Here is a 27,551-nt window from a genome sequence, read left to right on the forward strand (position 1 = left end):
TATGATCTATCTTACAATATTTTTTGCGAAAGCTGTAGGATTTTGTTCTAGTTGTTTTTGTTTTGTTTTGTTTTGTTCTGTTCTTGTGGGGTCTCTGTTTGTTTGTTGTTAATTGTTTCAGCACAATTTGTTGAAAAGACTACCTCCATTGAGCTGCCTTTGTTCCTTTATCAAAGATCACTTAATTATATCTGTCTGGATCTACTTCTGGGCTCTCTATTCTGTTCCATTGGTCTATATGTCTATTGTTTCACCAAGGTAGTTCTATTTTGCTTACTGCAGCTTTATAATAAGTCTTAAAACTGGAAAGTGTGAGTCTTATAAATATGTTCTTTAGCATTGTATTGGCATTCTAGGTCTTTTGCTTTTCCACATGAACTTTAGAATTGGTTTGTAGAGATCTACAAAATAGTTTGTTGAGATTTTGACTGGGATTACATTGTCTTTATGGACCATATTGTGAAGAATCGACATCTTAACAATATTATATTTAAGTCCATGATCATGGTATATTTCTTTACTTATTGAAATATCTGAGTTCTTTCATTAGAGTTTTATGGTTTTTCACATATAGAACTGTACATATTTTATTATATGTATATCTAAGTATTTTATTTTTGGTGATGTTATAATGTTACTATTTTTTAAATTTCAAATTTTAATTGTTCAGTGCTGGCATATGGAAAGGCAATTGAATTTTGTGTATTAACCTTGTATCTTGGAAACTTGCTATACTCACTTATCAGTTCCAGAATTTTTTTGGTCATTTTTAAAGGATGTTTTACATAGGCAGTCATATGATCTGTGAATCAAGACAGTTATTTTTGTTCCTTCCCAATTTGTATATGTTTACTCTCTTTTCTGTCTTATTGCATTAGTTAGGACCTCTATTACAATTATGAATAGGAGTGGTGAGAGAATACAACCTTGTTTTGTTTCTGTTCTTAGTAAGAAAGTGTAAATTTTCTTGTTATTAAGTATAATGTTAGTTGTAGGGTTTTTTTTGTTTTTTTTTGTTTTTTTTGGTTGGTTGGTTGTTTTTGTTTGTTTTTGTTTTTGTTTTTTTTTTTTGACAAACATCCTTTATTGAGTGAGGAATTTCTCCTCTATTCCTAGTTTAAAAGTTTTTATCAGCAATGGATGCTGGACTCTGTCACATGCTTTTTTTTAAATTGATATGATTGTATGCTTTTCTTCTTCATTAGTAGATTGATGGGATGGATTACAGCAGATCGGTTTTTGAATGTTGAACAGTCTTGCATACCTAGAATACATCTCACTTGTTTCTAGTGTATAGTTGCTTTTATACATGTTCTAATTGATTTGTTAATATTATATTGTGTGTGTGTGTGTGTGTGTTTTTTTTGTTTTTTTGGTTTTTTTTTGAGACAGAGTCTTGCTCTGTCACCCAGGCTGGAGTGCAGTGGCCGGATCTCAGTTCACTGCAAGCTCCGCCTCCCGGTTTTACGCCATTCTCCTGCCTCAGCCTCCCGAGTAGCTGGGACTACAGGCGCCCGCCACCTCGCCTGGCTAGTTTTTTGTATTTGTTTAGTAGAGCCGGGGTTTCACGTGTTAGCCAGGATGGTCTCGATCTCCTGACCCTGTGTGCTTTTAAGTCTATATTTACAAGAGATATTAGTCTGTACTTTTTATTTCCTTAATGTCTTTACCTGATTTTGGCATTAGAGTTATGTTAGCCTTGTAGAATGAGTTAGAAAGTAAACTCAGCTCCTAGTTTTTGGAAGATATTGTAGAGAATTGGTATCATTTCTTATTTAAATGGGAAAGATTTACTGGTGGAAACATCTAGAGCTAGTGCTTTCTATTTTGGAGGGTCATTAATAATTGATTTAATGTATTGTATATTATACAATACATTATAATAGAATATAGTTGTATATTATATTGCTATACTTGCTTAATAGTTCAAGAAATATTTTTGTCACTTTAAAGGAATATGATACAATTCATTGTAATACATAATATAATTAATATTAAATATATGATTTACAATATATAATTATATATTACTATATATAATTCATTGAAAGATACAATCTAGCAAAATTCACACAATAGAAAATCTGAATAAGTTTATATCTATTAAACAAATGGAATCAATAATTAATAACCTTCCAAAAGAGAAAACACCAGGCCCAAATGGGTTCAGTGGTGAATTGTATCTAGCATGTAACGATGAAATTATACCAACCCCCTACAATCTCTTCCAGAAGATAGAAGTAGAGAGAATACTTCCTAATCAGCATTACCCTAATACCAAAACCTAACAAAGACATTATAAGAAAACTATAGACCAAATGAACATAAATGCAAAAGGCCTCAATAAAATCTTAGCAAATTAAATTCTAGAATGTATAAAAAGGATAATATACCGTGACAAAGTTGTATTTACCTCAGGTATGCAAGGCTGGTTCAACATTCAAAAATCAATTAATTTTAAAAATTAATTTTAAAAAAGTTTTAAAAATCGATGAATCAAGTAATTCCTCACATCAATAGGCTGAAAAGAAAAAAATTACATGAGTTGCACAGAGGATTGGGCACATTCCAAAAATTAAATTGTACTTGATCATAATCAACTTAGTTCTAACTATCAAAATCCATTCATGATTATATGAATAGATGGGAAAATATTTGACAAAATCTAACATCCATTCTTGATAAAAATCTCAGCAAACAAGGAATAGAAAATAACCTTTCAACTTGAAAATGAGCATGTACGAAGACCCCATAGTCACCATTATACTTAATGGTGAGAAAGTCAGAATTTTTCTGCTAAGTTAAGGAACAAGGAAAGAATGTCTTATCTCAAGGAAAGGATGTCTCATCTCACTGTTGCTTTTCAACATCATACTGGAAGTCCTCACCAATACAATTAGACTAGAGAAGGATATAAAAGAAAGATTGGGAATAAAAACAAAATGTCTTTGATTGTGAATAACATAACTGTGTTTGTAAAAAATATGAAATAATTGACCCAAAAACTCTTGTAACTAATAATAAATAGAGCAAGGTTGCAGGATACAAGTTTAACATACAAAAGTTGGTCATGTTCCCATATACCAGCAATGAACAAAATGGAATTTGAAATTAAAAGTTTTGAAGGTATTTTCAAGACTCCCATTCAGCAAGGGTTGAGATATAAACCTCAGTGAGACTCTGGTTATCTCTGTTTTACGGTTAACCTGTTAGCTTTGTGGGCTATTGAATAGCTCTCTCTGCTCTTTAATTTTGCTCATGGCTTTCTGAGCCATAGCAGTATTCTCTCTTTCTGCCTTCCTACTTCTGGTCTTTGATGTGCCACTATGTAATTGGTGAGCACACTTTTGGAAATAATTGGCAGCATGTATGGAATTTGCTGTGAATCTGAGAATCTTCAGAATCATATCCAATATGTTATTTATGTAAGGCCATTATATTTTGCTTGCTTTTCATAACACCGGCAAAGCTCCTTACATATGATGGATTTGCTCCTTAGCTTTCAGGATTCACCTTGAAAGGGTTTATAACTTTTTGGAATTTAGTTAAAATTTCCTTTTTAACATCATCAACCCTCTGATGAGATTAAAGTTTCTGTTTTTTTTTTTTTTTTTTTTACCTTATTCACTGTTTTCTTATTTTGATTTGAGAAATGATCTTTTGTGATCCAAAATTGAAACCTGCTTGTTTTATTTTTGTTATTTCTTTCTCATTTAATTGTAGAGTTGAAAATTCATTGCAAACATTCATCTTTTGCCTTTTGACTGGGAATGACCACACTAAAGTATTAAACAAATTTATGGTACTATTATTGCTTATATTTTACATTTTAAAATTAAGAGGCAATAAATAATTTGCCAATTATTCTGAAGGATGTAAGAAAAAGGGTTGAGTTAGAAGCATCATCCATTCTGCCTATAATGTTGAATAACTTATCTCAGAAACACTGTTGACCATAAATAATTTATATGAGTTGCACAGAGGATTGGGCACATTCCAAAAATTAAATTGTACTTAATCATAATCAACTTAGTTCTATCAAAATCCATATGTAATGCTCATTGTTACCTATTAGTTACAAGAAATAATTTCAGTACTTATACAAAGCTTCTTTTATAAACATTTATAATACCGAATTTTTAAAAAATAGGTTTAAGAAAAATCCTATAAAAGTACCATGGAAGTTTGAGGAAGGGGCATTTTAGAGACACAGGATGAAGATTTGGTGCCTGAATTCTATGCTTCTTATTTCCTCCAAGTTTTGGGGAGGAATCCTGACAAAGGATTATATGCCAGGAAACAAGAACCAAATAGAGAACAAACTTTCACTTTATTAATGACTAGGCAAACACAGGCCCAATTCAGAGTACTTTGGTGAACTCTACTAGAGAACACATCTAAGGATAGAAACATAAATGAAGCCTATTCCTCTTTATTTGTTGTCCTGAATTTATGAGATTGAATGCCAAGGAGAGCACTGACTTGACTTAGTGACATAGACTGAAATCCAAAACTGAGAAAATGAATGTTCAAGGTCCTACGGGCTTACTGCACAGATGTGCTTATTCTGTGGAGGCAAGAAAGACAGAAAATGCAACTTGCACTTGTTTGGGCTAATCTTAAGGTGCACAGTAACCCTAAAGTGGCCCAGCAAGTGATTAGATTCTACTCTATAATATTACCTGTGTTCCTGGATATACCCATGGAAGTCAATGCACTGCACTTTTGATTAACTTTATTGCTTTTATTCGTGATGGTTAATGTACATCAGAATATTGAAGATGGTTACTTACATTTTTAAGGAAAGGGAGACAGATATGGTACATCATCAGAGGACATCTCGGGATAGTGTGTAAGGAGACAGAAATAACCCCAGTGGTTCAGGATCTTCCATTTTAAGCTACTGTAGACTGTGAGTAATTGCTAGAGTGAGAAAATAAGAGATTCTATAGGATTGAGAAATTCTAATAAATTTTATCCTTTTTTTAGTTCTTAAAACTAGAGTTAAAGGTTATGGAACATGTTTTGGAATTCCTTGCAAAATAACTCTGTGTTAATAGACTTCTAGATTATTATCCAGTGCTTCACATAAGATTTGCATTTCAAGACTGCATGCTTGTGCTTGGTCCCTTAGTATCATCCTGCATTTTTGAGTGTTGCTGAAACAGCTGCATTCTATCTGTGCTCTCATCTCCCTGACAGCTGATGAAGAAGAGAGATAATTCCAAAGCAGATTCACAGTTCCAATTCTTTAGTTTGGAACTAAATAGTTTCTTCTCCCATTTGTTTTCATTGAATCACTTCAGATCTGAAAATTCCTTACCAGAAGTAAGGATGGAAGGGCAGATAATGAGAGCTTACTAGAACTACTTAAGTCTTGAATCAACTATTAGTAATAATAATAAAAACAATTACTTGAAAAATTGTATGCTTTATGTTTAAATTGTATTATTACACAATTGATTTGGTCCTGGTGATTTTGTGATTCATCCTTTAGATTTGCATTTAACTATCTAGTTTTTCATTTTCTTGGAGCTTTTCTAGAGGACTAACATGACAGTTTGGTAAATAAGTAGCCACTAATTTTTCAACATGTAGTTATTAATGACTTACAGATAAATTAAGCAAGGGGTAATATAAGTTGACTTGGAACATTTTATGACCTATTTTTTTGCCACATGAAGAATTTGAAGTGATCTATTATTCTCAGGCTCACAGAAGTATTTTATTCTGACTCATTCACTCTGCAAATGAGAAAACTAAGGCTCAGAGAGAGGTTCAATAATTTAACACCACATGGTTACAAGTATGGTTAGTGGAATCATTGTTTGAACCTCAGTACGTTGATATGTGCACCACACAATATTACATTGATCTTCCATAAATGTACCCACTGAGAAATACTGAGAAAAATTTTTAACAAATCATATATATTCATAAGTAACAGAGTTAGTAAATAGAGTTCATTAAGGCAGGATTATATGTATATCTTCCTGGTAGGGTGTTCACCCTTGCCAGACAGATTAAACAAAGAGTTTTGCACAATCCCAAATCTCTGTTGATTCTATTGGTATTTTTTTTTTTCATATAATGACATGATTTACAAACTAATGCTTGCATTCACTGTCTAAGTGAGAAAAAGTGAATAAATGTTCTTTTAAGCTCAATAGAAACATGAGATAGCTAAAATGCCCCCAAAGAAACATTGTCAATATTTACATATAAAACATATTAAGGCTAACACACATCTGGACTGAAATGTGGCTGAATCTTCTAAGCAACTTTGAAAAACCCTGCCACAATAATTAACGTGGTAACAAATGTGAGAACACATTGATTTTTTTAAAAAGTTTGATTAATTGACTGTTTTTAACTGTGATTTATTTATTCTACCTCTAAATGCCCAATTTGCTGTTTATTTTGTGTTTCCAGTTGGTAGGGAAAACATTTTAAACAGTGAAAAGAGAACTGGTGCTAATTTCATTTATCCACATAAAATCTGTACTATTTGGAGGCAGCAAACTATGCCAGTAGTAGTAGTAACAATGAGTATATGAAAAATAATAATTACATAGTTTATGTTTGGTAACATATATATATGTATATATATGTATGTATTTTAAACAAACTTTGATCAAGTGACTACCGTATTCAAGCTATTTTTTTCTCTCATGATTTCATTTTGATTCTGTAGTATAAATACCATTATCTTTTTCTCAAATGTTCATACTAATTCAGGAAGGTAAGCAGTTTGCTGAAGGTCAGAAAAATACTATGTAAGGGACAGTGCTGGGTTTTGAACACAGGTCTCTGTGACTCTAAAAACAATGCTTGTTTAATATGCAACTGTATTTTAGCCTTACAGTAATCCTGAGTGGTAATTAGGTCAGATATTCCTATTACTTTCATATTATATATTTATTAGACAGGGTCATCCAGAGAAACACAACCAACAGAATGTATGCATATCTATCTATCTATCTACCTACCTATCTATCTGACACTAAAAGAGAAAGACATTTTATTAATTTAAATGAATTGACTCATATGACTGTGAGGCAGGCAAGTCTGGAATCTGCAGGGTAAGCCTCAGGCTGGAGATTCAGGTAACAGTAATGTTGTAGCTTTGAGTTTGAAGACTGGAAACTCAGGCAGAATTTTTATGCTGCAGTCTGGGAGCAAAATTCTTTCTTTTTCTGGAAACCCCAGTTTTTGCTCTTTAAGGTCTTTAATTGATGAAGCCCACCCACATTATGAAGGGTAATTGGCTTTATGTAAAGTCCACTGATCACAGATTTTAAAAACATTGAAAAAGTGCTTTTAGAGAAACATCTAGTCTAGCGTTTCATCAAATAACTGGTTACCATAACCTAGCCAAATTGATATATAAAATTAACCATCACAATATGAGAATCTCAAATTTTTTAGTAGGAAGCTACTGTAGGCAACCTCTAAGATGGCCTCCAAAGATTCCTGCCTCCTGCTCTTCATGCCTCAGTGTAATCCCTTTCCCTTTTGTGTGGGCTGGACCTACTTACTAACTTCTAACCAATAAAAATCAATAAAAGTAATGGAACGGCACTTCAGACATTAGGTTACACAAGATGTGGCTTGCATCTTTTGTGTGCTCTCTTCTCTTGCATGTTCATTCTGATGAAGCCAATGAACCAGAGTTAATAAGAAAACACATGAGAAACCTAGTAAACACCTTTTCTAAATACCTACTCACAATTTTTTCTGTTCATTTTTTTTGCTCCTGTTGAAGCAATCTGTGTGCTCCAAAATATAATCAGAAATCAAAATCAGCTCCTTATTAAAAAACAGCTTTTTAAACATATACTTTAAAAATTCTCCCATGCATGCCATAACTTAATTGGAGAATATTTTAGTTAGATTACTTTTCACAACCAAATGATTTGATCAAGGGGTGAACATGCCATTTGAGACTCTACCCTTGTCTCAGGTGTACTTTGAGCCCATTTATGTGAGCAAAATTTATGATAAATATATATGCATGGTTCTTGGCCTTGATTTTGGCAATTAGCTGGTAAAATTTGACTGCACAGAACTGCAGCAGCAGCTTTCAGCAATGGCCCACAGATGGAGCTACTGGATTTGGAAAATCAAATTGGGCTTGGGACATTCTGTCTCGCATTTGTGTAAAAGTATAAAAGTTTACAAATGATCCAACTTCCAGATTATCTCTGGTTTCCTTATAATAGGACAAACCAACTTATAAACTTCCCTATAATAAAATCTGCAGCAGCTAAACAGCAAATGGCCTCAGGATTTTTTAGCAAATTCAAAGAATTATATAAAATATTGTTTTCTATCTATTGGGAGAAGTGGTCCAATTATGGTTACTAATATCCAGGAAGCTCATGACTTTTGACAGCATCCTAGCTGTAAGGTCACAAAAATTCAGTGTTGTGATAAAGTGACATGTCTAGGCCATTTGAGGTATATTACAACTATACTTGTCCTCTATCACAGTTAAATACTAACATCTGCACATAACTTACTTGTCTTAAATTATTTAAGGATAATGTTAAATGCATTCCTATACTGGTGGTACATTTTGCTATACTTTTTAGAGATGAGGAGAAATGCTTGAAATTAGATCTGAGAATTGCATGGGTCTCTCAGTCTAGGTTAACTATATCCATAGTTGTGCTATTAATACATATTATGCTCATTAATACATTGATTCAATTATTTGACAAATATTTATTAAGTACCTGCAGTAAATTGGACAATATTCTTGGTGCTGGACATACAATGGTGAATAAGACACACAAGATCTTTGATTTTTATGAAGCTTACTTCCTAGAAGGAGGAATCTGGCATTGAAAAAACAAACAAACAAACAAAAAACCCAAAACAATTTCAGTTATTTATGTGGTATGAGTTTCCCATTGCTGCTGTAACAAATTATTACAAATTCTGGGCCCACAGCTCTACTCTCTGAACTTTGTGGATTTGCCCTTAGGGATCATGGCTCTGACTTCTGAACGATACTTTCTTTTTGATGAAGGGTAAGAAATGTTTGCATATGAGTAGTCTTATCAGCCTGTTTTATGCCTGTAGAATTGTAGGAGTCCAACACTTCTTTTCTTTTATTTCATCTTTTCTTTGTCCCTTTCAGTCCAAGGTGGCAATATTTTTGCTAGCATGACATTCTCGAAACCTCACAAGTTTCTCACGTATATCTCAGGGATTTACTCCATTAGACAAGGAGCTCCTTCACAAACCTTTTCTGGAAAATTCCACCTTTATTCTTGGTTTATGATTAGAGGGCTGAGAGAATCCATGAGTTACATGCCTAATCTCTTCACAGAGCCTTCTGTGTGATTGAATCTCTGACCTTTGATCCTTCTGAGGTACTAACAATAAGTGGTCCAGCCCAATCCTTGATTGTCTCCTACAGCATGTTTCCCTGACAACGAATCTCCTGAATTTAGTGTCTTTTGCCATATTTTGAGAATTTCCCAGATCAATAGGTACGGGTTCTTTTTTGTTCAATACTTCTTCCCTCAATTTATTTCTTTCTTGTCACATTTTACTATAAGCAGGAAGAAGAAATCAGACTGCAACTCTAGGCTGCACCTTCAATATTTTACTTAGAAATCTCCTCAAATATTCAAATTTATTGCTTATAAACTCTACTTTCCGTATAATTGTAGGACACAATTCTTCTAAGTTGTGTTTCCATTTTACAGCAAGGATCCCGAATTCCTCCAATGGTCTTTTTTGCTCTTTTAATTCTGCATATTGACCTTTTATTAGAATTTAGTTAAGTTTGATAAGCATTGAGTACTTGCTTTGTGCTAGGCAATGTGGTAGAAATGGTATGGGTAAGAAAAAGATCATGTTCCTATCCTCAGTTCATAGTCTAGTGCAAGATATGTTGTGACTTTTATATATAAAAGTAATGACTTTTATATACATATTCCATATATAGTTATTTCATATGTATTTCATATGTTCCATATTCCATATATAGTTATTCCGTATGTAGTGACTTATATATAATATATATATATATATTCCATATATATGGACTATATGGTCATTATATATATATTCCTCTATGTGTGTGTGTGTGTGTGTGTATAAGCATTTGGCTTTCCTCAGTAAAAGAGGGTGTGTTCATAACTCTTTTTTGTTATGTTTGAATAAGTCTTTTTTTTAAAATTATACTTTAAGTTCTGGGATACACGTGCAGAACATGCAGGTTTGTTACACAGGTATACACGTGCCATGGTGGTTTTCTGCACCCATCAACTCATCATCTACATTTCGTATTTCTCCTAATGCTCTCCTTCACTACCCACCCCCACCCTGTGACAGACCTTGTTGTATGATGTTCCCCTCTTTGTGTCCATGTGTTCTCAATGTTCAACTCCCACTAATGAGTGAGAAAATGTGGCGTTTGCTTTTCTGTTCCTGTGTAAGTTTGCTGAGAATGATGGTTTCCAGCTTCATCCATGTCACTGCAAAGGACATGAACTCATCCTTTTTTATGACTGCATAGTATTCCATGCTGTATATGTGCCACATATTTAAAAATCTCTCTCTAAGCAAAAAGAACAAAGCTGGAGGCATCATGCTACCTGACTTCAAACTATACCACAAGGCTACAGTAACCAAAGCAGCATGGTACTGGTACCAAAACAGATATATAGACCAATGGAACAGAACAGAGGCCTCAGAAGTAACACCACACATCTACAACCATCTGATCTTAGACAAACCTGACAAAAACAAGCAATGGGGAAAGGATTCCCTATTTAATAACTGGTGTTGAGAAAACTGGCTAGCCATATGCAGAAAACTGAAACTGGACCCCTTCCTTACACCTTATACAAAAATTAACTCAAGATGGAACAAATACTTAAACTTAAGACGTAAAACCATAAAAACTCTAGAAGAAAACCTAGGCAATACAATTCAGGACATAGGGATAGGCAAAGACTTTATGACTAAAACACAAAAAGCAATGGCAACAAAAGCCAAAATTGACAAATGGGATGTAATTAAACTAAAGAGCTTCCACACAGCAAAAGAAACTATCATCAGAGTGAACAGGCAACCTACAGAATGGGAGAAAATTTTTCTATTTTGCAATCTATCCATCTGACAAAAGGCTAATATCCAGAATGTACAAAGAACTTAAACAAATTTACAAGAAGAAAACAACCAACCAACCCCATCAAAAAGTGGACAAAGGATATGAACAGACACTTCTCAAAAGATGACATTTATGCGGCCAAAAAACATGTGAAAAAAAGCTCATCATCACTGGTCATTAGAGAAATGGAACTCAAAACTACAATGAGATACCATCTCATGCCAGTTAGAATGGTGATCATTAAAAAGTCAGGAAACAACAGATGCTGGAGAATATGTGGAGAAATAGGAATGCTTTTACACTATTGATGGGAGTGTAAATTAGTTCAACCATTGTGGAAGACAGTGTGGCGATTCCTCAAGGATCTAGATCTAGAAATACCATTTGACCCAGCAATCCTGTTACTGGGCATATACCCAAAAGATTATAAGTCATTCTACTATGAAGACACATGTACACGTATGTTTATTGCAGCACTGTTCACAATAGCAAAGACTTGGAACCAACCCAAATGCCCATCAATGATAGATGAGATGTAGTGACTATTAAGTTAGCAGGATGAAACTATTACTACCAAAAATAATGTTATATCCTATAATAGAAATATGCCCAAGAAGTTAATAAAGGGCAAAGATCGGACACCTAATATAACCTGTAGGGGTAGGGAAAGTTTGGACAGGTTTCTTTCTTAGATGTTATGCCTTTTCTGAGTCTTAAAAGATAAGCAGATTTGGTTAAGTAAAGAAAGAGTACAAGTGAGCATTCTAAAGAAAGAGCGCCATAAAATAAAAATGGAGGCATGAAACTTGGTTTATAATCAAAAACCTCTAAGAAATTTTGTTCCTATACTTTGAATTTTTCATAAATATAACATTTCTTTATCAATACTTATTGTGAAGCATGAATGTCCCAGGCAAGGGCACTGTAGTAGTGAGTCAACGCTCCCATCCAAGGTAAAATGTGAATTGTGGCCAAGAGAAAAATAAGGCTGTCTGTAGTTGGGAAAACAGTGCTGGATGTAAGGTGAGCAAACAGACTTGAATCTTGGAGAACTGGATGAAGTGATTGGTACAAGTCTGACCAAGTGGTTCAGATGTGAGGCTGTTGGGTGGTCCCTGTCACTAGTGCTTGGCACAGAGTTGGAACAGGGTCGTTTTATGACAAGTAGAATCAGATAAAGGAAGAATACTTTTTATTTCTGCTCTTGAACTCTTCAAAAGAAAACAAGGAAATGATTTATAAATCAAAACTAGGATGCCAGGTCTGACATCAATTAATGTGTCATGTGCTAAGAAGTTCCCCTGGTAGATAAACACCAAGCTGATTCAAAGAGTGATCTTGGATAATAAGAGACAGGTAATGACAGGAACATATGCCTTCCCAGATGCAAAAGATATTAAGCAGGGATCAGGAGAGAGTAAGTTGCATGCATAAAGTCTCTGTCCTTCTCTCCTTAGGAATTATCAGGAGGATATGTTTGTAAATTTCATATGGCTAAAGAACTTGAGTTTGAAGGGAGGAGGAATAAAGCATGAATTCAGTGACAACCAGATGCTAAGCATATAACATTTGCATACTTTGGGTAAAACCTCATGATCATCCTATGGAACTAGTTATATCCTGATGGAAAAAAGGGACATCCAGAATGGCTGAGTGCCTGGTCTGAGGTTCATCACCAGCACATAAATGTGAGTCTGCTTAGCTACAAATAGTATATTCTTCCCACTCTACTACACTGTCCACTGAAAGTATAGATATTAATTAAAAGAAATTCAGACAGATGACAGGAAAATGCATATTCAGAGTGGGGACAGTGGGTATAAGAATGTAGAAGTGGCCTGGCCTGGGAATTCAGTATAACAGCATTCTGTTCCTGTTTCTGTCATTGACCCAGAGACAGTGATACATTATTCCCCCATCTCTGGGCCTCAGTTTAAACGAGGTATTTGGATAAGAAAAAATGCCAAACTTTTTTTAGCTGAAGCAGTCTAGGCTTTGATGGTAATTCGTTAGGTTGGTAATAAATAGTTAAATTTTGCTGTGAGAGGTTTTTTTAAATCATATTAGACTTCTGATGCATCATTCATTCATTATGCTATAACTGGGTGCTCAAAAGGCCCCATTGTCTGCACCTTTCCAGCGCTACCGCTCACTTTCTATGTGACCTTGTTTCTTCATATTTCAGTGTGGATTGCAATAAAATGCACTTCATGGAGTTTTTGCGAAGAAACAAATTGATGTGGGTAAAGTGCTTATACCAAAGTCTGGCACATACAAATAGTTTGATAAATGTAATATTATGCATAATATATGATTATGATTCTGACTACATCTCTACTCATTTACAACAATCTCTCTTCTCCTGGATCAAATTTTTCCCGTTTTATATACTTCAGTCAACTAGGCCTTGCTGTTTACTAGCTGATTAAAGATAAAACATTAATCATTGATAGTGATAACAAATTACCATACTCCCCTTCTGAGAGAACATGTTCACGTTTTGATAGGATCTTCTGATGTCTGGACACAGAAAGAGCAGTGAAAGGGATCGTTGCATGAGCAAAGACAAAGAGTGGGACACTGACTCTGAGTCCTTTGAGTCTTGTTTTTACCTTTCAGCACAAGCATGACTTTTGAATTGATGGAATAAAAAGAATACTTCAGAGGTCCAGGTAGAGGTTCTCATAAAAAGCCCTAGAGATGCTTAGCAGGTTCTTCTCTAATAGAGGCAGAAACTCTTTATGATGAGATGCGAAACAACTTTGTTTTCTTTTTGCAATCCTTGATTCATTTGAACAGCTAAAATGGTTATTTGTTTGTTTTTAAACTCTGCCTGGAAGGTATACGTTGTTAGGGAATGTTTTTTTTGTTTTTTGTTTTTTTTTTAATTTATTTATTATTATACTTTAAGTTGTAGGGTACATGTGCATAACGTGCAGGTTTGTTACATATGTATACTTGTGCCATGTTGGTGTGCTGCACCCATCAACTCGTCATTTACATCAGGTATAACTCCCAATGCAATCCCTCCCCCCGCCCCCTCCCCATGATAGGCCCCGGTGTGTGATATTCCCCTTCCTGAGTCCAAGTGATCTCATTGTTCAGTTCCCACCTATGAGTGAGAACATGCGGTGTTTGGTTTTCTGTTCTTGTGATAGTTTGCTAAGAATGATGGTTTCCAGCTGCATCCATGTCCCTACAAAGGACACAAACTCATCCTTTTTGATGGCTGCATAGTATTCCATGGTGTATATGTGCCACATTTTCTTAATCCAATCTGTCACTGATGGACATTTGGGTTGATTCCAAGTCTTTGCTATTGTGAATAGTGCTGCAATAAACATACGTGTGCATGTGTCTTTATAGCAGCATAATTTATAATCCTTTGGGTATATACCCAGTAATGTTGTTAGTTGTTAGGGAATGTTATACATTCCCTAATCTGTAATCCGAGGCATGATCATCTGTGTATCCCTGGACTAAGGCCGTATGGAGGGCTGGATACCTGAGATTAGGCAGAAGCAACAATTAAGGGACCGATACATAATACTGGCTCATGTAACCAGGAGATAAATGACCCTGAGGTTCTCCTAGAAAAAGGCAGTTTTGAATGGCAGCCTTTGCTTTCTGGAGCCTGTTCAAAAATCATCCACGGACCTAGGCTAGGAAAGTGGGGGATGCCAGAGTCTGTGTGTTCTGTTACCTTAAGTACCTGAAGCAGGTGTCCTATGTTGGCAGGAGTAGATCGGTGCTCAAGATCATAGGAAAGGGTGCGGAGCTTTGTTTGATGCACTCAATTCATTCCTGGCAATTTTATAGAGATTCTATCACCATACAAGGCAGCTCCAGGCTCTCTATAAAATAAATGACCCATCAGAAGTCATTGGATACATTGTGTAATAAAGGTTGTCAAGTGCCAAGAGTGTTTCAGGGTGGAATGAGTACAGTATTCATTTTTATGGGAATTGACTTGATCACCTTTGTAACCAGAGAGAATGAACCCAGTAGAAAAGGGACTATATAGAGATAGAAGCAAATAAAGTATTATTCTAGAGGAAAGCAGCAGTGAACAGATTTTGCTTTTAAAGAAAAACTATCTCATTGACGGAAAAGAAAGAAATGAGGATCGTGGTGGTTGTAGAGATCAAAACCATGGATATAGAAATCAAATGGATGTAGAGATAAAAACCATGCAAATATTTTACATAATTAAAACAAAATTAAGTTAGAAGAAGAATTTAAGCAATCGTCAAAACTGCAAAACTGAACTTAAATATCAGGTTGGTTGCATAACCATATACAAAAAAGTTAAATAAGTTTAAATATGTTGAGATACGCTAGGGATAAATCAATAATCACTAAGACATCAAACTGGCTTTTTTGCAGTTTTGTTATTGGTAATAACACAATAAGTGGCAAGTAATTTTGTTCCTAACTTAGCAACCAAGGTTTTCAGCATATAAGGGAAAAAAATACAAACATAGAAAATCAGATAATTAAACATTCACTATGATTTTATATTTGAATTGAAAATATCAGCACAAATTTGTTTAGTTTTGTCTTAAAAATGCTTATTCCTTAACTGCTAAAATGGACTTACAAGCAATGGAAAATTCAGTAGCAATAGTCACGTCTTGTTTATGTTTGTGATTTCTGAATGTTATTTTCCATGCAAGGCAACTAGAAGCTAGGACTTCAGTCTGGGACAGGAAATGTATCTAATGAGCCTGGAATATCTTACTGTTTCAGAAGCAGAGAAGCTCTCAGAAAGTGTCAAGGATTTTTGAAAATGATCTAGGATTCATATAAAGGGCTCCCGCTAGCTAAAATGGAATAATTTGAACATGAAAGAGAATAATGACAATGGACTGAAATATAACAACCTAGATAAATCTATGAGTAACAAAACTCAAAAAAACCCACAAAATATTTTGTTACATTTGGAGGTTATTTTGGCACCAACTTATTAGTCTGAAAATCAATAAAATAATGTATCAGTCATTTGTGCTTACCTTCATGAATTTTATTTCAGGGCAATGAAATGGTGAGAAGGCAATGTTCTTATTTGTAGAAGAATTGGAGTTAATAAACACAGAAGGAATAATGGATTTAGAAAATTACCATTTGAGATCCCTAATGGGGAAAAATAGTTTATGCAAAGATTATCAATGGGTATTAAAACTAATAGGCAAAGAAAATGGATGGATTACACTGAAAACACTTATACCTAATAATCTAAACACTTCTAAACTAAAAGTAGGGCAATCAACCATGATGTGTTTCCTAATAAGATATAATAGAAGCCATATATGTATACAGTTTCATCATGGAGGTATGAGGTATTCTTGCAAAACCAAACAAGACAAAAATGAACAAACAAATAAAGCCCTGAGTGCAGTCAAGCACACAGATCTAGCTACTAATGTTCTAGAAATGTGGGAGATAAAAGAAAGAGCTAAACACCATGGGAAAATGATCAGTTAAATTAAAAATGTGGAACAATATACAGGACAAATGACACATTTCCTTTAAAAAATAAATGGCAGCACAAGGATAGATTTTAGTAGGGATCCACAATGGAAAAGTCTAGGAGTATAAGAAAATGTAGGTGCATATGTGAAGACAGTAGAAATAAACTTTATGCAGACCAGGATCAATAGCAAAGAAATAAGGTCTGGGAAGAAATCAACAGGTAGAAAGGCAGGGGAGGGAGGGTCAATAGAATATGTGGGAAAACAGCCTGTTACATGGCAAGAGTGACGTTGTTTTGAAGGAAAGTTGCCATGATTACTGATGTTTGACCTTCACACACCAAAGTGTTCTGGAGTTAGTTCTTTAAACAATGCCTGAAGCATAGATAACCTTTCATCAATATGCATACCTATTCTCCTCAGTGGTCATGAGTCTTGGCAAGAAAGCCTGAAGATATGATCAGCTGCACAGCTTTTACTCTCAAAGCTTGCCATATGAATAATACTTTCTGGAGGGCAGGTGTGGTGATTCACCATCTCCCAACCACCTGAGACATTGCTTCTGTTTATAATTCCCTATTATGTGTTTCTCTCTACAAAAAGGTATTTGTCAGCCTCTTTCTTTGGCCTCTCAGCTCCCTCATCATTTCAGGGTGGTAGGTTTCCATAGACTTGCTCACTGCCGAACAGAATAGAAGTCGAAGTGTTTTAAATCTGTAAATTGCTTTGGGCAGTATGACCATTTTTATAATATTGGTTTTTCCAAGTAATGAGCATGGATTTTTTAAAATCTACTTGTGTTGCCTCTGATTTCTTTCAGTGTTTTTTGTGGTTCTCCTTGTAGAGATTTTTCACCTCCTTGGTTAGCTGTATTCCTAGATTTTTTTTTCTTTGTGGCTGTTGTGAGTGGGATTGTGTTCCTGATTTCATTCTCAGCTTAGACATTGTTGGTATATATAAATGCTACTGATTTTTGTACATTTATTTTGTATCATGAAACTTTGCTAAAGTCATTTATCAGTTCTAGGAGCTTTTTGAAAGAGTCGTTAGGATTTCCTAGGTATAGAATCATATCATCAGTGAAGAGAGATAGCTTGACTTATTTTTAATTTGGATTCCTTTTGTTTCTTTCTCTTGTCTGATTGCTCTGGCTAAGACTTCCAATACTATGTTGAATAGAAATGGTGAGAGTGGGCATCCTTGTTTTGTTCCAGTTCTCAGAGGAATAGTTCCTATGAAACTACCGTCATTCTTTACAGAATTAGAAAAAAAAATTCCAAAATTTATATGGAACCAAAAAAGAGCCCAAATAGCCAGGGCAATCTTAAGCAAAAAGAACAAAGCTGGAGGCATCACATTATCTGACTTCAAACTATTCTATAAAGTCATAGGAACCAAAATAGCTTGGTACCGGTCCAAAAATAGACATACATACCAATGGAACAGAATAGAAAACTCAGAAAGGAAGCCTCACACCTACAACCATCTGATATTTGACAAGGCCAACAAAAACAAGCAATGGACAAAGGACTCTCTACTCAATTAATAGTGTGGGGACAACTCTCTAGCCATATGCAAAAGATTGAAGCTGGACCCCTACTTTTCACCATATACAAAAATTAACTGAAAATGGATTAAATATTTTAATGTAGGACATCAAACTATAAAATCTTGGAAGACAGTCTAAGAAATACTCTTCTTGACATCAGCCTTGGCAAATAAATTTTGGCTAAGTTCCCAAAAGCAATTGCAACAAAAACAAAAATAGACAAGTGGTACCTAATTAAACTAAAGAACTTCTACACAGTAAAAGAAACTGTCGACAGAGCAAACATACAACCTACAGAATGGGAGAAGATATTCCCAAACTATGCATCTGACAAAGGCGAATAGCAACAATCTGTACAGAACTTACACAAATCAACAAACAAAAAACAAATAATCCCATTGAAAATGGGCAACAGACATGAACAGACACTTCTCAAAAGAAGACATAAAGTGGCCAACAAATATGTGAAAAAGTGCTCATCATCCCTAATCATCAGAGAAATGCAAATCAAAACCAGAATGAGATATCATCTCACACCAGTCAGAATAACTATTATTAAAAAGTCAGGAAACAACAGCTCCTGGTGAGGCTGTGGAGAAAAGGGGATGCTTATACACTGTTGTTGGGAATGTAAATTAGTTCAGCAACTGTGGCATACAGCCTGGAAGTTTCTCAAAGAACTTAAAACACAACTACCATTTGACCTAGCAATCCATTTCTGGGTACATACCCCAAATAAATCATTCTGTCAGAAAGACACATGCACTTGTATGTTCATCATTGCGCTATTTACAATAGCAAAGACATGGACTCAACTCAGGTGCCCATTAATGGTAGATTGGATAAAGAAAATGTGGTACATATACACCATTGAATGCTATGCAGCCATCAAAAAGAATGAAATCAGTTCATTTGCAGTAACATGGGTGGAGCTGGAGGTCATAGTTTTAAGCAAATCAACGCAGGAACAGAAAACCAAATGCCACATGTGATCACTTACAAGTGGGAGCTAAACACTGAGCACACATGAACATAAAGATGAGAACAAAAGACACTGTGGACTACTAGAGGGTGGAGTGGGGAGTGGTTATAAAACTACCTATAGGGTACTCTGTTCACTACCAGGGTGATGAGATCCACATTCCAAACCTCAGCATCATGGAATATTCCCATGTAACAAACCTGCATATCTACTCCCTGTATCTAAAATTAAAGTTGAATAAGAAAAAAGGAATTTAAAGTGTAGGGGAAGGGGAAATAAGGACCTGAGAAAGATAATATGTTAGTGAGTCAGGCTGAGGTAGAATACTGAAGCAGGTGACTTCTACGGTGGAACAGATTTGCAAATGATATTGTTTATTATGTGTCCCTGTGGATTACGGACTGAAGTTCAAAGGAGGTAAAGACTTTGGAGTGAAGAAGGTTTAAGGTTAAGACCTGAAGTTTTTAAGAGCCATGTGTATGATTTTGAAGTGAAAAATGAAAACAAGGGCTGGAGAATCTAGAGACTACATTGAATAAAGAAGAGTTCTTAAGATGTTACATGTTGATAGTGGGGAGTAAAGGAAGAGGTGAGAGGTCATGAGTTTCAGTGGATGATGATTGTTGATGGGGAAGTAGAATGACGATGATCTGGAAATGGCAATGGGAAATCAGAAGAGTACCAAGAGGAAGTGTTCAGTAAGAGGGGTGCAGGAGAACCCACGTGCATTTGATAAAAAAGTGATTGAATAGTTTCTTCTGGAGAAGACAGTATTTAAGTCCTCAGGGGAGAGCTGGCCTTTAGTTAAGAATGGACTAGGTACAGAGGGAGTAAAAACAGGATAACTCAGGGGAATTTTTTTTTTTAATAGTGGAAATTGGTTTTCAGATAAATGAGTGGAAAATGTAGGATGAAAATTTGTCAATAAAATACATAGACAAGCATGGAATATAGGAGAGGGTTGAGTGAATTTCAAGATTGAGGCATATAGAATTTGGAATTGAATTTCCACTATATTTGCCTTTCCTTTGTGGGGATACATATGGTGGGCTGACAAAAGGTTGGTTTTATTGGCCAAGATATAAAGCTAATGAGCTCATAAGTGGCTTCTGGCCCCAAAGAGCAAGACTTTTTCACTGTCTCATTTTGGTGCTAATTAGATCGAGCCAGGAATAGGCCCTAAAAGAGTACAGAAATAGGAGCCTGGGATCATCTAACATACTAAACCAAGGAATACTCTCCAAGCAGAAGGAGTTTTGCTGCTCCTAATCCACCTGAATTTGGCTACTATAGGTTTTTAAAAGATGTTTTAGGAGTAGAAACCCAGAAACTCGGTAGAGACTCAGGTTTCTACTCCTAGAACATTAAAAAACAATAAATAAATAAATAAATAAATTAATTAATTAATTAATGAAACTATGGTGACTGTGCTATCTCTGAGCTTAAAATCTGAGCCTCATTTACCTTGCCTTAATAATTCCTATTGTATAGAACTATTGTATAGACTGAAACTAATATATACAACAATCCTGGAAGAGCACCAGACACATTTTCAGCTCTCAGTGAATGGTGAATATTACCTCTATTATCGCTATTACTGTCACTACTACTACTCACCTACTTACTGATCAGAAACTTTATGGCATTAATATATGGTTCCTCCTAATGTTTCCACCTAGCCATTACTTCTCTTTTTTTATTCCTCATAATGTACAAGACAGTGATAAAATATATTCAATGAATGAAGATAATTCTAAGTTTGTACCCGATATATTTTGAGAAATCTTGTAAATTCTGAGATATTTTATATATTCTGAATTTTTAAATAAATTTTTCAATACTAGTGTAATATATGATTAATCCTATAGAAGAGGTACTTATCTACATATGGTGAAAATCAAAGTTGATTCAAGAAGCAGATAGGGTTAAAAACACCTATTACCTAAGTATCTTGTTCTAACACATTGGAAGAGGTCGTACATGATTTAAATTCAGGACTTGGCAAAATTTAAAATTACTAATAGATTAACACAATTGTTTTGGATTAGTATGAAAACTAATGTAATTCTAAATTACAATCACTCATTTTGATTGAGTCATAGTACTATATACTAATGTATACACAAATGCAATAAACAATAAATGACCTTCAAATTTTAAATTACTCAGAGTTCCAGAATGGAGCTTGTTGATTGGTTGGATGGCTTGAGATTATTATTTTTTTTTAATTCTGTTTTTGTCCAGAAGCTCTTCCAAGCATTAAGATTGTCAAGCTTCTACTCACATGCCATTTTAAGATATTCAGAGATTAACAAAATATTGGATTGAAAATGAACCTTAAAATTCATATAGCCCAATGATCTCTTAGCTCTTAGCAATTCTGTCCTTATAAAAATAAGTTACATATATCAGAGACTCACAGCAACTCTTTAAAGCAGGTAGAATAATGATAATTAATTTTTACAGATGAAGAAACTGAAGATCAGACAGGCAAAGCAATTTCTCAATTGGAGCCTAGGACTTGAATTCAGATCTTCTGACTCTAGATGATTTAATCATTTTATGACATATTTTTCCTAATAATGGGCTTCAAGAATGGAGGAAAAAAATAATTTATTGAGCAATATGTGAAACAGTTAATGAGGTTAATTGGTAAGCTTGCCATTTGTTTTAATATACAAACAACCAGTGATGTTGGAATGAGCAGAGGACTTAACAAGATTTAGGTATAAGTCCTGGATCAGCTGTCTGAGTTTGGGGAAGAAAGATATTCTAATCCTTAGATGCCTCCCATGTTGAATGAGAATAAGAATACTTGCTTTAAGAAACTGTTATCAAATGAATTGCTTTATGTGAAGGTGCTTGTGAATGAGAATAATCAGAATGGTTGATGTTGTTGATAGCTTTGTAGTTATATAAGGAAGGACATAGGTTCAAAAGAGTGACCCTTTCAATTCCCCAGTGCTTTTTCCTGTGTGACCAAGGGACCAGGAGACACACAGTTTAACTTTGGAAGGGCTGTCTGGAAAGAATTCAAAATGAGTTTCACAAAGCCAGTTGGAATTTAATAATGCATGAAAAATACACCAAGGAGAGGAAAGAACCAATTAGGAAGCAATTAAGAAGATTGCAATAACAATGCATCTTAATAAAGTACAAAAAATATTACACTACAAATAGGAGACAAAGTAGTTACCTGTGGAAGAAAAGAGAAGTGGAAATAGAGTTTCCAAGGTAGATATTACGAAAACAGAATAGAAAAGGGAAAACAGAATAGAAAAGGAAAAACAAAACTGTATTTCACTATCTTTTTTTCTGCCTGTTCATATCTCAAGCATCCTTCAAAAACCTTTCCCTCTGACATTCCTTTAATCATTTATATTCAGCACTATTATTAAGTTCCTGGTCTTAATTAACAATCTTTAAAAATCTAACTCTCATAATTCCCCAAACAGAAAGTACAAATGGTTAGTGAACTCTTGAAAAATAATCAACTATCTTGAAATTCAAATAAATACAAATTGAAACAATTTAATATCCCATGTTAGTTTGAAAATTATAAACGAATTTTAAGTATTTTTTTAAAAACCCTGCTCTCTGTTCATATTTGCATTTGGGGATCCTCCTTAATATTGAGCAGCTATTTGAAGAACAGGGATTTCTCCAAGCATGACTACCAAGCAAGTGTGGTGTGGAGGTCCATAGGGACAGGAGGTCCCTAAAGAGACCAGAAGACTGGGCCGGGCATGGTGGCTTACGCCTGTAATCCCAGCACTTTGAGAGGCCGAGGCGGGTGGATCACGAGGTCAGGAGATCGAGACCATCCTGGCTAACACAGTGAAACCCTGTCTCTACTAAAAATACAAAAAATGAGCCGGGCGTGGTGGCGGGCACCTGTAGTCCCAGCTACTCGGGAGGCTGAGGCAGGAGAATGGCAAGAACCCGGGAGGCGGAGCTTGCAGTGAGCCGAGATGGCGCCACTGCACTCCAGCCTGGGCGACAGAGCGAGACTCCGTCTCAAAAAAAAAAAAAAAAAAAAAAGAAATCAGAAGACTGAGTCAATTGGCACCTCAGCTCCAACAATGGAGTCACAAGAATTCAGATTTAAAACCAGTTTACTATTGATTAATAAGTGTGAGAGGTGATAACTTTATATCAGATGGTTAATTTTCACAGTAATCTCTGCTTATTGTTATACCCCCATCTGAGCAAAGGAGAGAAATAAAACTGAGGGATTAGCTATCTTTTCCAAATTCAGGGTCTTAGTGAAAATCATGCAAGTTATAGACATGAAACGGCTTTGAAAACTAATTAAATGTCATTATTATTATTATTATAAAATAGAACAACCTATTTGAGCAATATTAAATGTTAAAAGTTGCAAACAAAAGAAGTTAATGGTGTGTGCACCTAAAATTCTCAATAGTAAAAAATAATAAGAAATTTTGAAGACAGTTTTAAACGTTTACATTTCTTTTCTATTTTAATATGATATTGGACATCAAAGCCAAAATTGTGGTATGGATATTTGAAATCAGCTTTAAACAAGCTACATAATTTTTATTAGATTTGTTTTTCATTATTTGGAATATTAATATGATTTCCCCAGTCACTCATTTAAATCCTTTACATGTGTCCAAACCCAGAGTGATCTGTCTGGGTACTGATCTGGCTACCCAAAAACTAAGAGTCTGTTATATTAGCTTTAGTACCTTATTATTGCCACTTGAGTTAGATATAGTGCTTTATTGTTTACTTTCTTTTAATTTTTGTTAATTTTGATAAGGATATGGACAAATATTCTTCATATTTGTTTAATACGCGTGAGTCTTTACCCCAGAATTGTTTTATGCATTCTGTGGAGCAAAGGCTATATTTTATTTTACAATTTTTAAAAATTCTGTGTACTTTTGCTGGGCACCACTTGATAGAGTGCTGGATATAGTGTAATCCACTCTCCTAATGCATGGGGGAATCAGGAAGAATGAAAAAACCTGGGATCAAAGAATGGAAAGAAACTGTAAGATGACATAGGACCTGCCTATGCCCTAATTTCGCAGTTTGCCTGTCTAGACCCTCAGCACCACTTGACCTTTATCTAAAACTCTACCTACAGTTCCACCAAAGTTTTAGGGACAATTCTGGTCTTAGGAAGAGAGGGATTTGGGGAAACTCTATCACATTTAAAAGTCAAGTGCCTCAGTAATATGAACCCATATTTCTGGACGAGTTTTGACTTTTGATCCAGGTAAAACTCTTTGAGCTTCTGCCTTATTACCAAATAAAGTCCAGTATAGGATCTTATCCGTTTCTGGATTCCCATTTTGATAACCTTCGATTACTCCATTCTCTCTCTACAAGGACATTGCCTGCTTACCTGAGACAGCACTGTGAATTGGAGAGAACACTGGCTTTGGAATCACACAGGTCCAAGTTTAAATCCTGACTTCATCATTCCCTGGTATGTGATTGTAGATACTTATTTATAAAATTGAGTTATCTAATCTATAAAACACGATCAATTATACCCAACTCAAAGAGTTGTAATGAAAATCAAATGAGATTCTAAAAACTTGTGCTTTAAGTTTTTAAACTCAGAAAATATTAATTTCTTTTTATTTTCCTTTCCATTTATCTATCTTAGAAACTATACCATTCTCCTACACTTTATTTATATGCTACACTTAAGCTATAAGCTGTGTGCTTATAGATCTCCACAATGTCAAGACTGCTCTCACTGCAAGCCTGCCTGTGTGTTCCAAGGTAGGCAGTCTAGTTCTTTCATGTATAATGTACTCTAGAAACTTGTATGACAGTCACAGATGCAAAATAAATGAATTAAATATTTTAAGAGTTCCAGTCCAAGGCATCAAGTAGATATTCCCCAAATTATGATGTAAATATTCCAGTTTACTGTTATATGTAATACAATGTATATGTGATTATTTAAAATACAGATTAAATATCAAATAAGAATAAGAAAATATAGTTAAACAATTTTTTCCTTCAAACTGTTTTTCTCAGCTTATTCGAAAGACAATGAAAAACAGTTTTAACATTACACATAAAGGTATGCTGTTCATCATTTTGCAAAGTATTTTGCAACTTTGAAAAAATTTTGTAAAGTTAGTATGAATCACCAGCCTGTTTCTCTTTATTAAAAAAATCTGTTCTACTTTAGGAAGATATAAACTTTTTGTTGCATTTGGATTACTGGGATGCTTTTATAATGCCCATTATAAAATTATAATTTTAAGTATCATTGGTAATTTTTTTTTAAGAGAAGCTGCCTGCGTTCCTTCCCTCTACAATGCTCATTCCTTCAAACAGAGGTGTGCTGAAGTTGGCTTGCATCAGAGAGGAGAGCTGATTGCATTTCTTTCCAACTATGTTATCATGGTGTCATATCGGCAGGCTATGATGGGAATATTTGAACCATGGAAATCTATAAATGCTACAAATTAAGAATATTTGTGTTATTTTATTTTATTTTATTTTATTTTTTTGAGACAGTCTAGCTTTGTCTCCCAAGCTAGAGTGCAGTGGTGCAATCACACTCACTGTAGTGTCGACCTTCTAGGCTCAAGCCATCCTCTCACCTCAGCCTCCTGAGTAGCTGGGACCACAGGCACATGCCACCACACCCAGCCAATTTTTGTGGGTTTTTTTGTAGAGATGGGATTTTGCCATGTGGTACAGGCTGTTCTTGAACTCCTGACCTCAAGCCTCTACCCACTTTGGCCTTCCAAAGGGCTGGGATTATAGGTGTGAGCTACTCTGAGCAGACTATTTTTTGAGAGCTAGTTTTCGAAGTTACACCCTTACCCTAACATCTCAACCCTTGTTATTTCTGCTTATACTCAAGAGTCATCAGATTACACCTGAAATTGTATGTTCTACAAAAATCTCTTGAGTGATCATCTTTATTTATGTGGGTTCAGGAGGCAACATTAACTAAGAGAGAAGAGGGCAACAAGCTCTTTGCTTTCTTTGCTTGCTGAACAAAAGCTTAATCACGTTTTGGGTACCTTCGTACCCTTTATTTTCACAGAGTAGAAAGTCAATTATTTGTACAAGGCTTTCCAGAGTGAGAAGAGATCAAGACCCAGCTACTACTGCCCATATTTTCTAAAAGGGAAATCATTTAGTGTGGACCAAATTGTTTGCACTTATGACTCAATGAAAAAGGAGGTGAATATGCCTGGTGTATTAAAATTATTATGAATTCAAAAGGAGTCTGAGGAAGTGAATTGGATTTAACATAAAATCAGGGTCTGTGGGATAAGCCTTGCTTTCGCACCTCCTGCTGCTGCTATTTGTGGTAGCTCCCATCCTGGCCACCATGGCAATTGAAAAGTGGCAAGTGGCTGTGCCTAGGGAATAATTGCTGAGAATCAGAACCATTGCAGGGGATCAGAAGGAGAGTGTGAGTTTGGAGCCCCTGTGTAGACAGGGAGTTGGATTAGCAAAGGTTTGCCAGTGGCAGAGGACTCGTGTGAGTCGTTAAGTAGGGGCACAAAAGAGAAAGGCTGGAGAGGTGGACAAGATCAGTCCCACTTCTATTCATTTTCCGTCTCACCTTTGGAATCAAGTCTGCCTTCCTGAGTTTGGGCAATTTGGGAAACATGTTCTCAGGAGTGAGTTGCTGGACTTTCTGATTTTAGGCCAGGGAGTAATTAATTTGGGAAATTAAAAAAAGATATGACCGTATTCATTAATCTACCAATTCAACAAAGATTTATTTAACTCTCACTACCTTGAAGGCACCGTATGGGTACTTGGGATAAAGCAGTGAACAAAACAGCCAAAGATCCCCACCCTCATGGACCACATTTGCGTTGTTTGTATTCTGAATATGTGGAGCAAATCACATTGTACATTTCCCCCACTTCTGCATTGCTCCTTTCTTCAGAAATTAATTTATAGCATTTGGTATATACTTTCAATTTTTCTCTTTCTTCACAATTATGTCCAAGCATTTACATTTTTGATATGCCTATGTATTTGTACTTTTGCACAATTATCACTGGTATCTAAATTTTAATGTATTCTATTTTTCATTCATTTGGTTAAATGGGTAATTAAGTCAAACATAATTGATGTGACCATTTTTGTAATTGTTTTACTTCCTGGAGGTGCTTAATAATTTCTTACTAGATATTTGATCAATAATTGTTGATCATTTCCTTCAACGGTTTCAAGGGTGATGTGGGATAGAGGCAATATGGTAAGATTCTTTGGTATGGACAATCCATAAATAAGTCAATTTTTAAAAAAATGATAAGTTCCTTCTGTTTCTTAACTTTGAGTCCTAAACAGAAAAACAGTCTAAATCTAATGTTGTAATGTTTGCCCTGGGTTAGAATGCAAAGAAGATTTAGAGACTTGAATTGAAATCCAGTACTCCCTCTTATTGAC

The 27,551-nt window shown here is 35.0% G+C and overlaps 1 long non-coding RNA gene across 1 annotated transcript in view; it reads left to right on the forward strand.

The window, feature by feature from the left end:
- Positions 1 to 24,768, forward strand: part of LOC110741251 — a 48,807-nt gene extending 24,039 nt beyond the window's left edge. The window contains exon 3 of the long non-coding RNA XR_004177429.1: positions 24,495 to 24,768. This is a non-coding gene — a long non-coding RNA (uncharacterized LOC110741251). The remainder of the gene's footprint in view (positions 1 to 24,494) is intronic.
- The last annotated feature ends 2,783 nt before the right edge of the window (positions 24,769 to 27,551 follow it).

This window comes from Papio anubis, chromosome 12, assembly GCF_008728515.1.
Source record: "Papio anubis isolate 15944 chromosome 12, Panubis1.0, whole genome shotgun sequence".
Taxonomy (NCBI): Eukaryota; Metazoa; Chordata; class Mammalia; order Primates; family Cercopithecidae; genus Papio; species Papio anubis.